The sequence below is a fragment of the Suncus etruscus genome, chromosome 7 (genome assembly GCF_024139225.1).
Source record: "Suncus etruscus isolate mSunEtr1 chromosome 7, mSunEtr1.pri.cur, whole genome shotgun sequence".
NCBI classification, from domain to species: Eukaryota; Metazoa; Chordata; class Mammalia; order Eulipotyphla; family Soricidae; genus Suncus; species Suncus etruscus.
The window spans coordinates 83469588-83485322 of record NC_064854.1 but is presented as its reverse complement, the minus strand read 5'-3'; positions in this window follow the sequence as shown (position 1 = coordinate 83485322).

Genomic DNA, 15735 nt, shown 5'->3' with positions numbered 1-15735 from the left:
ATGGTTCCTGAGAACTTTCAGGAGTGATCCCTTACCACAGAGCCAAGGGTCAGCCCTAAGCACTGCCAGAAGTGGCCCAAAACTAAAGGGGAGGAGGGAAAGAAAACAAAATATTAATCAACCAAGGTTTGAAGAAAGGACAGTGCACTATGGAGCTATAATTATGCCATGGAGGTCACTAAGTGTGAAAAAACCAAGGAGCTTCTATAAGAAAGAAAAAAAAAAATTGGAGCTGCAGCAATAGCACAGTAGGTAGGGCATTTGCTTTGCCAGAGGCCTACCCAGGTTTGAGCCCTGGCATCCCATAAGCTTCCTCCCACCATCTAGCTGGGATTAACTTCTGAACACTGCTGGGCATAGCCCCAAAACAAAACAAACAAACAAACAAGAACAAAAAGAAAGAAAAATATAAAGTAGATTGAAGAAACAGCTGAGCAAATGCTTTGCACGCAGAAAGTCCAGGTTCAATTCTTGGCACCACCTATTTTTCTTTTTTTTTTTGTTTTTGTTTTTGGGCCACACCCGGCGATGCTCAGGGGTTACTCCTGGCTGTCTGCTCAGAGATAGCACCTGGCAGGCACGGGGGACCATATGGGACACCGGGATTCGAACCAACCACCTTTGGTTCTGGATCGGCTGCTTGCAAGGCAAACGCCGCTGTGCTATCTCTCTGGGCCCAGCACCACCTATTTTTCATATCACCACAGGGAGCAATTCCTGAGCATAAAGGAGTAGGCCAAAAACAAACAAAAACAACAACAATACACGCACACACCCACACACACCAGATTTGGTTTCTAAGAAGTCCCCATCTAGAGGTATTTTCTGATATGTGAATACTGGAAGACATTTTTCAGACTCCACAAGATCATGTCTCAGGCTGAAACTGTGCTCCATTTGTATTTTTTCTCCTCCCACAGGACTATTTCAAAAGACTTAAAGGGGACAATATCTCCTTCATATATTTATTTAGCTGTATTCCTTAATAGATATAATTCTTATTGTCTATTTCCTTATGTAGAGGTATTTTTCCCCCATTCTTTTATTTATTTTTTGATCTGTTTAGTAGGAAATTATAAGAGATAAGTTTCTATTGGATTCTGAGTTCATGTTAGAAACAGGTTATTGGGATTGTTTAGCTTGTTTTTATTTTACTCCTTTATGCACCAGTAGTACCAATGTGTACAATGTAATGATACCAACAACAGAGACTATGTGAAAAATAAAAGTGTATTGGCATTACAGAAAATGACCTGGATTGGACAAACTAGTTTGCCTGGAGCCTAGTGTTGATCTTATGCCAGGAAACTTCAGGGGTAGGTTCTCCTTATATTTAGGCCAAAGCTTTTCCATACCATGTTCCTCATATTTTGGTGGGCCTATGCAAACAATAATTGCCACTCTAACACCGTTTTTACTGTGCTCCTTTGACTCTAATCCTTAAGAGAAACAAACCACTTAAACTTTTGATGTTAACTTAAACTAATATGCATGTGCATGAAAATATAAAAAAGTACTTTGCCTTCAATGTTTAAGGAGTTACATAAGTGTTATGTCTTTAGATTGCTTTGTGTGCTGCTAAGAAATATTATGTACTACAATCTGGGAACTTGAGGGACAAAGCAATTGTACATAGGTTCTGTTTATTTTTCTTAATGTTCTTTGGCTGAAAGTTCAAAGTTAAGATATCAGCAATAGGACTACTGAGAATTCTGTTTATGGGTGATTGTCCTTCCACTGTAACTTTATCTTGTTCTCTTTCTTTGCATCTTTGTTCTCATAATTAAAAATAAAAAAATAATAAAAATAAAGGAAAAAAAACAATGTGGCATTGCTCCTTTTTGCATAGGTACATTGAAATAGGGAAATCTTACATGTGCAAACAAATTGTTATCTAATAGGGATAAATTTAACACTTAAATTTTATATAGTTGAACCTTGGATCCCTTCTATAAAACCAACACAGTTTTCTGCACCAGCACCAGGAATCAGACTTCTGCCGTGGCACAGACCTGTTTCAGAGTGGGATTATATGACATTCAGATGACTTAGTAACAGCAGCAACTTGCTTTCAGGGCAGGGTTCCCTGCATTGCCACCTAACAGTGAGATGAAACCAGAATATGCTCTATGTCATGCTGACTTCAACATAGGATTTGTGCAAAAAAGCAGCATCTGTAATAATAGAAAACTTACTACAACAACCGTGATTAGAAGAACTTTTGTTGGGACCACAAAGAAAAACTTTGGGGTTATACATCTTAGTATGTTTGGAGCCTGTAATTGGTCTTATGGCAGGATGCTTCATGGGTAGGGTATCCCTGTTTTTAGGCCAAAGGTTTTTCATTTTCCTTTTTATTTCCCCCATCTTTTGCTAGGCCTATGCAAAACAACAAACCCACAAAAACCAAAACTTGCCACACACACACACATGTACACACACACACACACAACACACCTTTTTTCTTTTCTTCTTTTCTTTTTTATCTTTTAAATTAGGGCTCCCACCTTTTTCACAGAACCCTGGGACATAGATTACTTTGTTCTACCACATATTTCTGCATTTTTTAAATAATTTATTTTATTTATTTATTTATTTATTTATTTATTGGTTTTGGGGTCACACCCGACAGTGCTCAGGGTTTCCTTCTGGCTCTATGATCAGAAATCATTCCTGGCAGCTCAGGGGACCATATGGGATGCCGGGATTCAAACCACCATCCTTTTGCTTGCAAGACAAACACCCTACCTCCATGCTATCTCTCTGGCTCCTATTTCTGCATTTTTTTTTATAAAGCCAAGAAGAAAGGAGAAAAGGACGGCTGGGGTTTAGGGACCAAGTGATCTCAGATACATTGGTGGGGGGAAATAAGGACAGGACTAAATATCCAAACAAAATTAAATGACAATAGAATAAAAAAACCTAAACTTTAACAATCTAAACTAGAGGGGTCTGTTATACTGACAGGCTAGTGGACAAATGATGTACTTAGTGTTCATTGGTGGAAGGAAGTTGACACTGGTGATGTGAAAGGCCCTGACTCACTGTATACCTGAAACTCAACTATGAAGGACTTTGTAGATGACAACGATTTCAATAAGATAAAATAAAATAATAAAAAAAAGAATTCTAGGTAATACAGATGTCTAAAGGAAAAATTAAGGCACAATACTTTTTTAAGTATGAGAACTGTTATTGACAATTATACAATAAAGATTTAGGAAAGCAAATTAATGATGGATACATAGTGAACAAGCTAAATGAAAACAAAGCAATTATTAATTATTTGTAAAACAAAGGAGTGTAATGCAGTAATGAGCAACATTTATCAGAGTTCCCTACCAGAATGAGTAAAATGCCTTCCAGGTGTCAAAACATTTTTGTAGTAATAACTTATTTAGGTATTCTTAAAATTATACCAACTCAGACAAATCAACCTTTAAAATGCACAGTTCAGTGGGTTTTATGTCACTATATTTCAGGTAAATATATATTCAGTTTCTTCATTTGAACAAATAAATCATGGTTTATTCCTTAAGTCTATCAACATTTATTTGTTTTCATATTTCAAATGAATATTAAGTATTTTTCTCATACACACATTTTTTAACTTGTATGGATTACTTTAAGAGGTTCATCTAGATGTAAAATTATTGGGTCATGACCCAGGTCAAGAATAATAGATTGATTTTGGGCTTTTTTGGGTAGGTTTCATTTGTTTGTTTGGTTTTGGTTTATGGCATTTGGGTCTCATTCAACATTGCTCAGGGGTTAGTCCTGACTCTGCACTAAGGAATCACTCTTTGTGGTACATGGGACCATCAGGGATGCCAGGACTGAAGCTGGGTAAGCAGTATGCAAGCATACCTTATCTGATGAACTATCTCTTCCTTCTTTTTTTGGGGGGGGGGGTGTCACACCTGGTGACCCTCAGAGGTTACTCCTGGCTATGTGCCCAGAAAACGCTCCTGACTTGGGGACCATATGGGATGCTGAGGATAGAATCCAGGTCTATTCTGAGTCAGCTGCATGCAAGGCAAATGCCCTACCACTCCACTATGCCAGCCCCTCTCTCTTCCTTCTTTTGGTAGTTTTAAGTAGTATAGACTACATGAGGTTGGGAGGGCAGAGTGATAGTATAGCATGTAAGGCATATGCCTTGTGTTTGGCTGAACCTAGTTCAGTCCCTGGCATCACCTATAATCTTTTGAACACTCACTATGAATGATCATTGGGAACAGATTCAGGAATAATCCCTGAGAATTGTTGGATGGAGCCAAAATCTTATTATTATATTTGGGGAGCGAGGAATAGTTGATGTCTAAAATGGTAAACATATTGGTAAGCATATACATTTTTAAAATGGTAAGCATAAACATATTATTTAAAATATAAAATAAATATTAAGGAAAATTGCCAAAAAGGATATTTCATTTTCCCCAGACTTAGGACTGAGATGGGGGCAGGGAAGGTGGCACTAGAGGTAAGGTGTCTGCCTTGCAAGCAGACAGACCGCGGTTCGATTCCCCGGCGTCCCATATGGCCCAGGGGCGATTTCTGAGCGCATAGCCAGGAGTAACCCCTGAGTGTCAAATGGGTGTGGAACCCCCCCCAAAAAAGGACTGAGAGAAAAAACTATTTGTCATTTTTAATCATAATTCTTATCTATATGCTTTAAATTTATATTCGAGTAGTACTTTGATAAAAATTCAAATTAACACAGGGTTGGAGAAATAGTACAGGGATTGGGACATTTGCCTTGCATGTGCCAGAGACCAGTTTAATCCCCAGTACCACTTGGTTCCCAGAGCATTAACGGACATATATAAGAGGCATTCTAGGATGTAGGATTTAAGTCAAGGTGTGCTGAGATATGAAAGGACTTGGATCTTGTCTTTATACTATCTCATTAACAGGCAAAACAACAAACCCTACCAAAATGAGATAGGATACATGATCCAAAAGTACAGCAAGTTCTCCTAATGCCGGTCCACCACAAACACATAACACTGATCATGATATTGATTGTGATATTGAAAAACAATATGGTCCTAACAGACATACATAGGACTCTTTTTCTCCCAAAAGTTGAGTACATATTCATCATGAGTGTGCATGAGACATTATCTAAAACTACTTGCTGGGTTACAAAACATATTTCCATAAAGTCAGGAAGACAGAAATCTCATTGACTATCCTTTAACCATGAAGCTCTGAAAATGAAAATTAGCCAGAAACTAGAGGGAAAGAAACAAGTATTTGGAAAAGTAGTAAAAATCAAGCATTTTACTACTGAACAACTGAACTTTAAATGAGAAATTATAGAAGAAATCAAGATTCTTAAAAATAAATTAGAACAAGAAAGAAGTTACCAGGAAATGTAGGACAGAGCAAAAGGAGTATTGAGAGGGAAGTTGATAGCAATGCAAATGTTCACCAGAAAATAAAAAAATGTGCTGAATAAATAATCTTACAGCATAATTTAAGATTCTAGGGAAAGACCAACAAAGGAAATGCTAAGTAAGCAGAAGGAAAAATAATAGGAAAAATAAGAGCAGGAATCAATGGAATGGAACCTAAAAAAATCAAAAGATGAACCAAGAGCTGTTACTTTTTAAAAGAAAAATATGATTGATAAACCACCATCTAGATTCACAAAGAGAAAAAACTTGAATAAACCAAATAAAAAAAGAAAGTTGAGATTTACAACAAATCCCACAGAAATAGAAGGGATGGCTGTGAATTAGAATGCCATATGAAATTCCATCTCCATATAAAATTCAAGAATTTAGAAGTAATGGGTGAATTTCTGGCCTCTTAGGACCTTCAAAGTTGAACCAAGAGAAAGTAGAGACCAATTTATAGCAAATGGATTTATTACCAGACTCTTCCAGTTTTTTAAAGACCTATATCACATCTTTCTTGGACTCTTCCAGAAAGTAGAAGAAACAAAAATTGTCCAGATTTCTTTTTCTTACTTTTTTCCTTCTTATTAATTTTGGGGAACCCACACCCAGTTGTTCTCATGGCTTATTCTTGACTGTGTACTCAGCAATCACCCTGGTAGAGTCTAGGGTGGGGACCACGTGAGGTGCCAGGGATTGAATTTAAGTTGTCCATATGTCACAAACATGTGACAAATAAAGATAGGCAAATCCTTTACTATTTAGTCCCTCCAGAAAGTTTCTATGAGGCAAATCTAATACCAAAAGCAGACAGAGGCATCAATAAAGAAGAATGCTATAGATCCATATTCCTGATCAACATTGACACAAAGATCTTTAACAAATATAAACAAATTGAATCTAATAACAAGTCAAAAATATTATACCCCATGATCAAGTAGAATTTATTTTGAAATGTAAGGGTTGTTTACAATGCACAAGTCAATAAATGTAATACACCATATTAATACAAGGAACAATCAAAATCATATGACTATATAGATGCAGAGAAAGCATAATAATCCATTATTATCTATTTATCATAAAAATATTTTAAACCATCTTTATTTGTTATTGTTTGGCAATAATAAAGCCCTGGCAGTGCTCAGGGCTTACTCCTGGCTCTGTGATCAAGAACCACTCCTAGTGGACTTGGGAAACCCAATGGGGTGCCAGAGATCAAATCCAGATTTTAAGAAAGTGAGTGCTGTGGCTAGCTTTTGGGTTCAGTTGTGTTAGAAAGCTTCTTTGAGTCTCTCAAGGAGAGTGGGTGACATGAACAAGCAAAGATGTATGTGGAAGAACAGCGTGTTCTGAAATTTAATGTTAGAACCAGGGATATAAATGGGGTATATTGCCAGTCAGTTTTTTTTCTATGGTATGAAAAAATTGCTCACATTTGCAAAGCACAGATATCTTCTAGTAAACAGAAATGTTAACAGTAATATAGTTCGAATTACAAAACATCTGGCTAGGGTGGGTTGCAGACCTGATCTATATTAAGTAAGAGTCCTTAGTTAAAAAGGTTAAATTGAGACAAACTCAAAAAAAAAAAAAAAAAAAAAAGGTAAAATTTAACATCAGCAGTTCCTGTCAGGTTAGCTTCAGATGTAAATTAGGGGATTAGCAAGGAGCTATCTATCATACTATCTCTATCATACTTCCTATTTCTTTTTTTTTTTTTTTTTGGGTCACACTCAGCAGCACTCTGGGGTTACTCCCGGCTCTACACTCAGAAATCGCTCCTGGCAGGCTCGGGGGACCATATGAGATGCCAGGATTCGAACCACCATCCCTCTGCATGAAAGGCGAACGCCCTACCTTCATGTTATCTCTCCGGCCCCCATACTTCCTATTCTAAAGGGAAGAGGTTTTATTGTTTATGAGGCAAATGGAAGGAGATAGACTATGACAAAAAAGATGCAATTCCTTCCTGGTAAAAAAGTTCCACAGCCCAAAGCTACATCCTGGCCAAACCTTTTTGATGTTAATTCTGAGGTAAAAGTTAGTTAGCAAAGAACTGGAGTGGTGGCAAGGGAGGGTATTTGCCTTGCACAGGCTAACCTAGGTCGGATTGCAGTTTGATTCCCCAGTATCCCATGTGGTTGGTCTCCAAGCCAGGGGTGATTTCTGAGCTCATAGGCAGGAGTAACCCCTGAGCGTCATTGGGTGTGGCCCAAAAACCACCTCACCCCCCGAAAAGTTAGTTAACAATTACTCAAGGTCCTTTTAGAGATGTCCCAAAAAGCAGAAACTGCAAGGGCATTTTAAAGACAGAGAAAAAAATTGTTTCTACATGTCTTTTTTGACACTGAGTTTTTCAGGTAAAGGGAAATTTAATCAAGACTTGTTTGCCTGTAAAAATCCTTATGTTAGAAAGAAAACGTTTTACTATATACACACAAAATAGAACAGAAGGGAGATTCATCTTTAGGCCAGTTAAATGTTTGTTATAAAACATGTGGAGTGTCACTTTCATTAGCAGATATCTCCTTCAGTCATCCATACTGAGGAAAATAACTTCCCAGTGGGCCAACTGGTGAGATATTTCTCAGGAATTTTTTGTCCAGTTATTCACACTTGAGTGAAAAATTTCTCAGTGGGCTTACTGGTAAGATATTTCTTCAGGAATTTTTGTCCATCTGCATTGAGAGAAAAACTTTCCAATGGGCCTTCTGATGAAAATATTCCTTTAGAAATCTTGAGATTCCTCTTATGTTAATTGTGTGGCAGTGGGTATAGAAGCTTCTTCAACATATAGACATTTGCCGCAAACCCACAGCTAATATCATACTCAATGGTGAAAAATTGAAAGGCTTCACTCTAACATCAGGCACAAGACAAGGCTTCCCTCTCTCATTATTATTATTCAACAAAGTATTGGAAGTCCTTGACAGAGCAATTCGGCAAGAAAGATAGTGTGAGCACCTAGATGGAAAAGAAGTTAGACTCTAACTCTTTGCCATGACATGATACTGTACTTAGAAAATCCTAAAGACTCTACAAATCCTAAAGACTACCAAAAAAGTCACTTAGAACAATAAACTTGTACAGTAAAGTTGCAGTCTACAAAATCAACAAGTAGAAATCTACTACATTTCTATATGCAAAGAATGAAATATAGAAGAAAGAAAAAAATTTCATTCACAATTGGACCTCAAAAAATTAAACACACAAGTGTCTGGAAATCATCTTAAAGATTTATAAAAGAAAATTAAATGACTACTAAAAAAAGAAAAAATATATAAGAAATGAAAATATCAAAAGTAATAAATAGTTAAATGGAAAATCTCAACTCTACTCAAAGGTTCATGCAGTTTCTATAAAAAGGCCTATGCTGTTTTTTTTTTGTTTTGTTTTGTTTTTTGTTTGTTTTTGGTTTTTCAGGCCACACCTGTTTGATGCTCAGGGGTTACTCCTGGTTAAGCGCTCAGAAATTGCCCCTGGCTTGGGGGGACCATATGGGATGCTAGGGGATCGAACCAAGGTCGCGATCTTTCCTTGGCTAGCGCTTGTAAGGCAGACGACACCTTACCTCTAGCGCCACCTTGCCAGCCCCCATATGCTGTTTTTTTAGCCATAGGCCAAAGGTTAAAATTAAATTTATTTTTTATTCCTCTTTTTTTTCTTTAACAGTATGCAAACACTATGGTTTGCATACTTTTACTAAAAGTGTACCATACACATCACTTTACTTACTTTCAGCTCCCAGTTCTTGTCTAGAGGGATCATTTTAATTGCTCAAAATTTGTTGGAATGTAATGTGGATAGTTTGGGGAAGAAGGTAGAAAATAGAGATTTTCAAAATATTCTGCCTTGGGATTTTATCATCCACGATGGAGTGGAAAGTTTCCATACACCACCAAAGGACAAAGGGGAGAGTAAAAGAATATGTATGGAGCCTGTATTTATTCCCATGACAGTATACTTGAGGTATACTTGAAGGGCAGAGAAACCCTGTATCTTAGGCCAAGGGAATTTCTTTCTAATTTCCCCAATATTTACTGTTCCTATGCAAGAAAAAAAAGAGAAGCACAAATTAATTTTTTGGTTTTGCTATTGTTGTTGTTTGTTGATTGTTTTGTTGTGTATGTGTGTGTGCTTTGCTTTTTTTTTATTTCAGTACCATGTTTATTGTGTGGTTGGTGTCTTTATTGCAGTGGTGCTTTTTGAGTTTTTTTTAATGTATTTTTTAGTATTGTTGTTATGTTTCTCCCTTTTTCCCTTTATTCTCTTAAACTAATATTTATAGCCTCTAGAAGAACTCCTCCCATTTTTTTGCTTGTTTGATTTTTGCCCCATTTTATTTTATTTATTTTATTTTCTTCAAGCAGCACCACATAATTTGAACCATCTTATTTTGCCTCACAAATTGAGGGGGAAATAATAGAGGGTACCAAAACCAGACAGTCGTATGAACATTAAGTAGAAATAAAAAAATGATCAGACTTAAACACCAAACCCAAAGCCAACGACAACAGAATTGACACCCATTGGGGCCGGGCGGTGGCGCTGGAGGTAAGGTGCCTGCCTTACCTGCGCTAGCCTAGGAGACGGACTGCGGTTCGATCCCCCGGCGTCCCATATGGTCCCCCAAGCCAGGAGCGACTTCTGAGCGCATAGCCAGGAGTAACCCCTGAGCGTTACCGGGTGTGGCCCAAAAACAAAAAAAAAAAAAAAAAAAAAAAAAAAAAGAATTGACACCCAACCTACAACATGCTAGACACAGAGGGGACTACTTAAACTAGCAACCCGGGTGGTAAAGGAGGGGGATATGGGATGCATGCTGGGAACAGGGGTGGAGGGAGGACAACATTGGCGGTGGGAATGTCCCTGATTCAATGTCACTATGTACCAAAAAAATACTCTGTAATCACTTTGGTCAAAAAAAAAAAAAAAAAAAACCTGCCTTGGTTTTCCCCAGATGCTGAAATTATGACTATTTCCCTTTATTGACTTTTTTCTTCCTAAAGTGCCAGGAATTGAACCTCTGTATTATAAAATTATGAGTTCTTATCCCTAGTAAATAAGAGCTTGTTTCTTTATATAAGATTTCCCCCTTATTAGTATGCCTATGCAAAAGTGAATAGTGCCATATTATATTGCTTATGCATTTGGGGTAAGAATGACAGGCTCTACAGTCTCTGTGTCCTGGTTTTGACCTGAGCTTTTATCCCAAGCAAGACATTTTCTTCTAGGATTTCTTACCTAGCAGAACCAAAACAAGTGAAATTTAAAATATATAAATAAAATATAAAAATTAAAAATACATGAATAAAAAAGGATGAAGGAGGCTACCTTTACCTTTGGAAATAAACACACTAAGTGGTATAACTATTGAGGTATTAAACATACAAAGAAAATATAGATATCTCATTAAGTTTTTTGAGATATTCTTGGTGGGGGGGGATGAGATCCAGGGTACATTTTCAACCCACCTTATGGTCTTATTAAGTTGAGAGATTGTTTGCAGTAGTTAAGGGATCAGGTAGTGTCTGGAGCTGAATCTGGTAGCATGCAACAGTCCATACTTAGGGGTGTATGTGAAAAGGGCCACATAGAGTGAGTCAGCAGGAGTGTTGGTTGCAGCTTCTTGCTGGGGCACGAGAATTGGGACTGAGAGGGTGTCATTTTACATTGGGAGCTAGGTAGTGACTTATTGGGGCAGGAAGTTGATCATTGTACCTAATGAGTTAAGAATTGAGGGCAAAGAGGGTTAAATAGGGAGGGATAACAGATCAGGTTTGGAAGGATGAGGAGTTTTTTGTTTGTCCGTTTTTGTTTTTTTTTTGTCTTGTTTTTTGTTTGTTTTATTTTTTTGGGTCACACCCGGTGGTGCCCAGGAGTGGCGCTGTGCTATTGCTCTGGCTCCGAAGAAGGAGTTTTGAAGGGGGGAGGAGGAATAATATATAAGAGGGACTATATACAATATAGACATGGATTTTTTACAATATAGATCGGGCAGATATAGGGGTGTATACAAACTCATGTCCACTTATTGACAGACATTAGAGATCTATTCATAAGTTGTTGTTGGAGGCCTAACCCTCATATGATTGGGTATGAGCACTTAAGAAATAATTGAATTAAGGGGCTGGAAAGATAGCACAGCTCTAGGGAGTTTGTCTTGCATGCAACCGATCCAGGACGGATGGTGGTTCGAATCCCGGCATCGCATATAGCCCCCAGTGCCTGCCAGGAGTAACCCTTAAGCATTGCCAGGTGTGACCCAAAAACCAAAAAGTTTTTTTTTAATTAAAAATAGATAGATAGGGGCTGGAGAGATAGCATAGTGGTAGGGCGTTTGCCTTGCAAACAGCAGACCCAGAACCAAAGGTGGTTCGAATCCCGGCGTCCTGCGCCTGCCAGGAGCAAATCCCTGTGCCTGCCAGGAGCAACCCCTGAGCACCGCTAGGTGTGACCCAAAAACCAAAAAAAAAAAAAAAAAAAAAAAAAAAGATAGGGGCCAGAATGATGGTGCAAGCTGTAGGGCGTATGCCTTGCACGCAGTAACCTGGGATGGACCACACTTTGATTCCCAGGCTTCCCATATGGTCCCCAAGCCAGGAGCAATTTCTGAACACATAGCCAGGAGTAACCCCTGAGCGTCACCAGGTGTGCCCCCCCCAAAAGATAAATAAATAGCTAAAATATAGATTAGGAGAGAAAGAAGTTAAAAATTATAAGGGAAAAAAGAGGGGAAATTAAAGAAAGAAAAAATAAATAACACACACACACACACACACACACACACACACACACACACACACACACACACACACACTGAGCCTGTGCCTTGGAGTGGAAAGGTTTTCTTGTTTCTAGGCACTTTATTAATTGCAGGAGTGAACTTTGCTAAGTGAAGCTTTCAGGGTTAGATTGTGGCTGGAGCATTTTAAGATAAGCATAATTTTCATGTCTAGAGTACTAAGCAATATGGTAGTGAGCACTATAAGAGATGTCTACTCTATGTAGTATCATCTGCCATGTCTTGTGCATTGAGGTTCCTTTCCTAAAAAAAAAACAAAACCTGACAGCATGGGCTTTATGATATAATAATAACATAGATTGAATTGAAGAAGAAAAAGAAGAAAGAAGAAAATGAAAGGTGAAGAAAGAAAAAAGGAAATAAAGGAAAAGGGATAATAGTAACTTGCAAAAATGTACTAGGTGAGTGCGACCTGTAACATAAGTCTGTGGTGCTCACTTGTCTTTCAGTTGTGTCAATAGTCATATGCTTTGGTTTGGAGCCACAGCGACTGAGGCACAGACTGACTTTTGGATTTTTTTATGTGTGTGTTTTAAAATATGTTTATGTATTAAACATATGAGATAAAGCTCAGTATCCTGAGAAAATGCTTTGAATTCAGGAGGCCTAGATTCAACCCCAAACATTACATCATCCCCTTAGCACCAGCAGGATCAATCCCTGAGCAGAGTAAGGAGCAGCCCCTACCAATTCTCTCTTCTGAGCTCCAAAAATGTTGTCCGATGGCTAGAGTAATAGTGATAATAGTAATAGTGGACAAGGCACTTGCTTTACACTCAGCGAACTGGATTTAATTCTCAGCAGTACATATGCTCCTCCAAGCCTGCCAATGTGATCCCAGAATGCAAAGCCAGGAGTCAGCCCTTGAGCACCACTGGCTGTGGCTCCCAAACAAAAATAAACAAACAAACAAAAAAATGTTGTCTGCTAATGAGTATCTCTCCAGAAAGCAATATTCTTCAGAAACAGCATTTTGCTTTTCGTTGAGAATGCCAGTAGGTCATTGAAAGGAAAGGGAAGGGGACTGGTGAGGTGGCGCTAGAGGTTCTGCCTTGCAAGAGCTAGCCAAGGAAGGACTGTGGTTCTATCCCCCGGCGTCCCATATGGTCCCCCCGAGCCAGGGGCAATTTCTGAGCGCTTAGCCAGGAGTAATCCCTGAGCATCAAAACGGGTGTGGCCCCAAAAAAACAAAAAACAAAAGATAAGAAAAGAAAGGGGAGGGGACAACAGTGGACTAGCCTTTGGTCAGGTCACGATTTCTAGCTGTATATGAGTGTTTTTGCAGTAGTAGTCACTAGCCAGTAGGTGGCAGTCCAGTCTTGTCTGGGACCTCAGACTGTGCTGAATAGAGCCTTGAGGGACTGCAAACACTAAAGCATTGAGGAGAGGCACCCATGGTAACTCTTGGGGAGGGGCAGTTTTGTTACATTTCAGTGGTAATTACTGAGTCTTCAGAAAATATTTGTTCAAAGGATTTAACTGTGTGGCCAATCACTAAGAGAGCGTCCTTTAATACATCCCTCCTCCACACCTTCAATCCCATGTCTGTAACATCCCTTTCAACATCCTGTATCTCAGAGCATTCACTTCAAGTTCTCCTTCCTAAACCACTATTCTATTTTTTCTCTCCTCAAGACCTCATTCTATTCAGGGACTACCATCCTTCTTGACTAAAAAAAAAAACAAAAAAAAAAAAACAAAAAAAAACCCAAAAGGCCAGAATACCCATACTTCATGGTGCCTGTGTCCTTCCCTGAAACCCTCTCTTCTCCATCTGAACTTGACTCAGTGATCTTTGAATTTACCCTTATCCTCACCCGTTGCCAATATTCTCCTTTCTGTTATTTTCTCCTTACTGTAATTTCTTTAGCATACAAAGTTATGCAGTTACTATTTATCCTATCACGATCTGTAATTCTGGTTTGTCACAATCACCAGTCTGGCCTCTCTCTCTCTCTCTCTCTCTCTCTCTCTCTCTCTCTCTCTCTCTCTCTCTCTCTTCCCCATATCCCTCTTCTAGCTCTCTCTTTCTCTCCCTCCTATCCCTCTCTCCTTCCCTCTTCCCCCTCTTTCTCATAAAATTTCTAGAATTCACCATGTCTAGTAAAACAGAATCCCAAGGTTTATCCTGCCATTCTCTGTTCAACCCACTGTAAGTGGGCCAAAGAAAAATCTCTTGACTCCCTCATCATCAGAAATCTAGTGGTCTACTCTTTTTTTAATTTTTTTCTAAAGAAAAAAGTTAGAGTTGATAATTTTGCTTCTCCTAGAAAGATGTGTATTGGCTCTAATTCACCATAATTTGGCTTCACACTTTTACAATTATTTTGCTTTTGGGAACACACCCAGGAATGCTCAGGGATTACTGCTTTCTCTGAACTCAGTAATTTCTTCTGGTAGTGTTCAGGGGGCCATATGGCATGCCATGGATCAAACCTAGTTTGCATGTATAAGGAAACAGAGACTCTGTGGCCTCTGGTCAGCCATAGTGAACTACTATTCCTTTAAGGGTGAAGACATCAGTTATCAGATGTTCCATCCCTTGTAATGTCACTAATTGGAAGTTGACCAGGGGTTATATAAAGTTTTGGGCTGATATGCTGCTCTCCTATCCCCCAGACTCTACCTATCTCACTGGAAAATCACAAGAGAAATTATTTATCAAACTCCCAGCTCCCCTGATGCCTTTTACCACCTCTCCTACTACTCTGGGCCTAACACTAACAGTTGGCACCCAGAACAGGGTGAGTAATGACTCTGGGGAATCATAATTGTAATCCTGTCGATAAAAGCCATAATCCCACTGCCACAGTGGCGCTAAGGTAAAGCATCTGCCTTGCAAGCGCTAGCCTAGGACAGACCATGGTTTGATACCCGGAGTTCCATATGGTCCCCACAAGCCAGTAGTGATTTCTGAGTACATAGCCAGGACTAACCCCTGAATGTCAACGAGTGTGCCCCCCCCCAAAAAAAGCCATGATCCCTTTGTGGATCAAGACCCTAATCCCTTGGTGTATTAAATCTATGCTGGCCTCCTTGATATTTAATGAAAAGTCTTTTACCCTATTCCATGTCTTTCAAAGATCTACTGTTATTCATGTTATTAGGGTGGAATAGGGAATTAGGTGCTGGAATATATATTTTCAAATAATAATAAAAATGAATAATACTATATTCACCAAATTAATTTAAAATATTACCCCCTCAGCCCCTTTTGCCCCCCTCCCCCATAGGGGAGACCAGACCAAATTTAACTGTGAATGTTACCATTTTAGTCCCTTTTGTGCCCGTGCCTTAAAAAAAGTCCTGTAGGACCTAGATCAAATCCAACAATGTGTTATGCCAACTCTCCCAATATAGGAGAAGTCCATCGAACAAATGACATCAGAAGAAAGAGGTATCTTTCCAATAGAAACTCGGGCTCAATCTCAAATCCAGCCTAGGGCTGATAATATTCTAAATACTACTAATGACAGCCCAGAAAGACCTGCATCTCCCAGTCATGACACAAATTCTTGTACT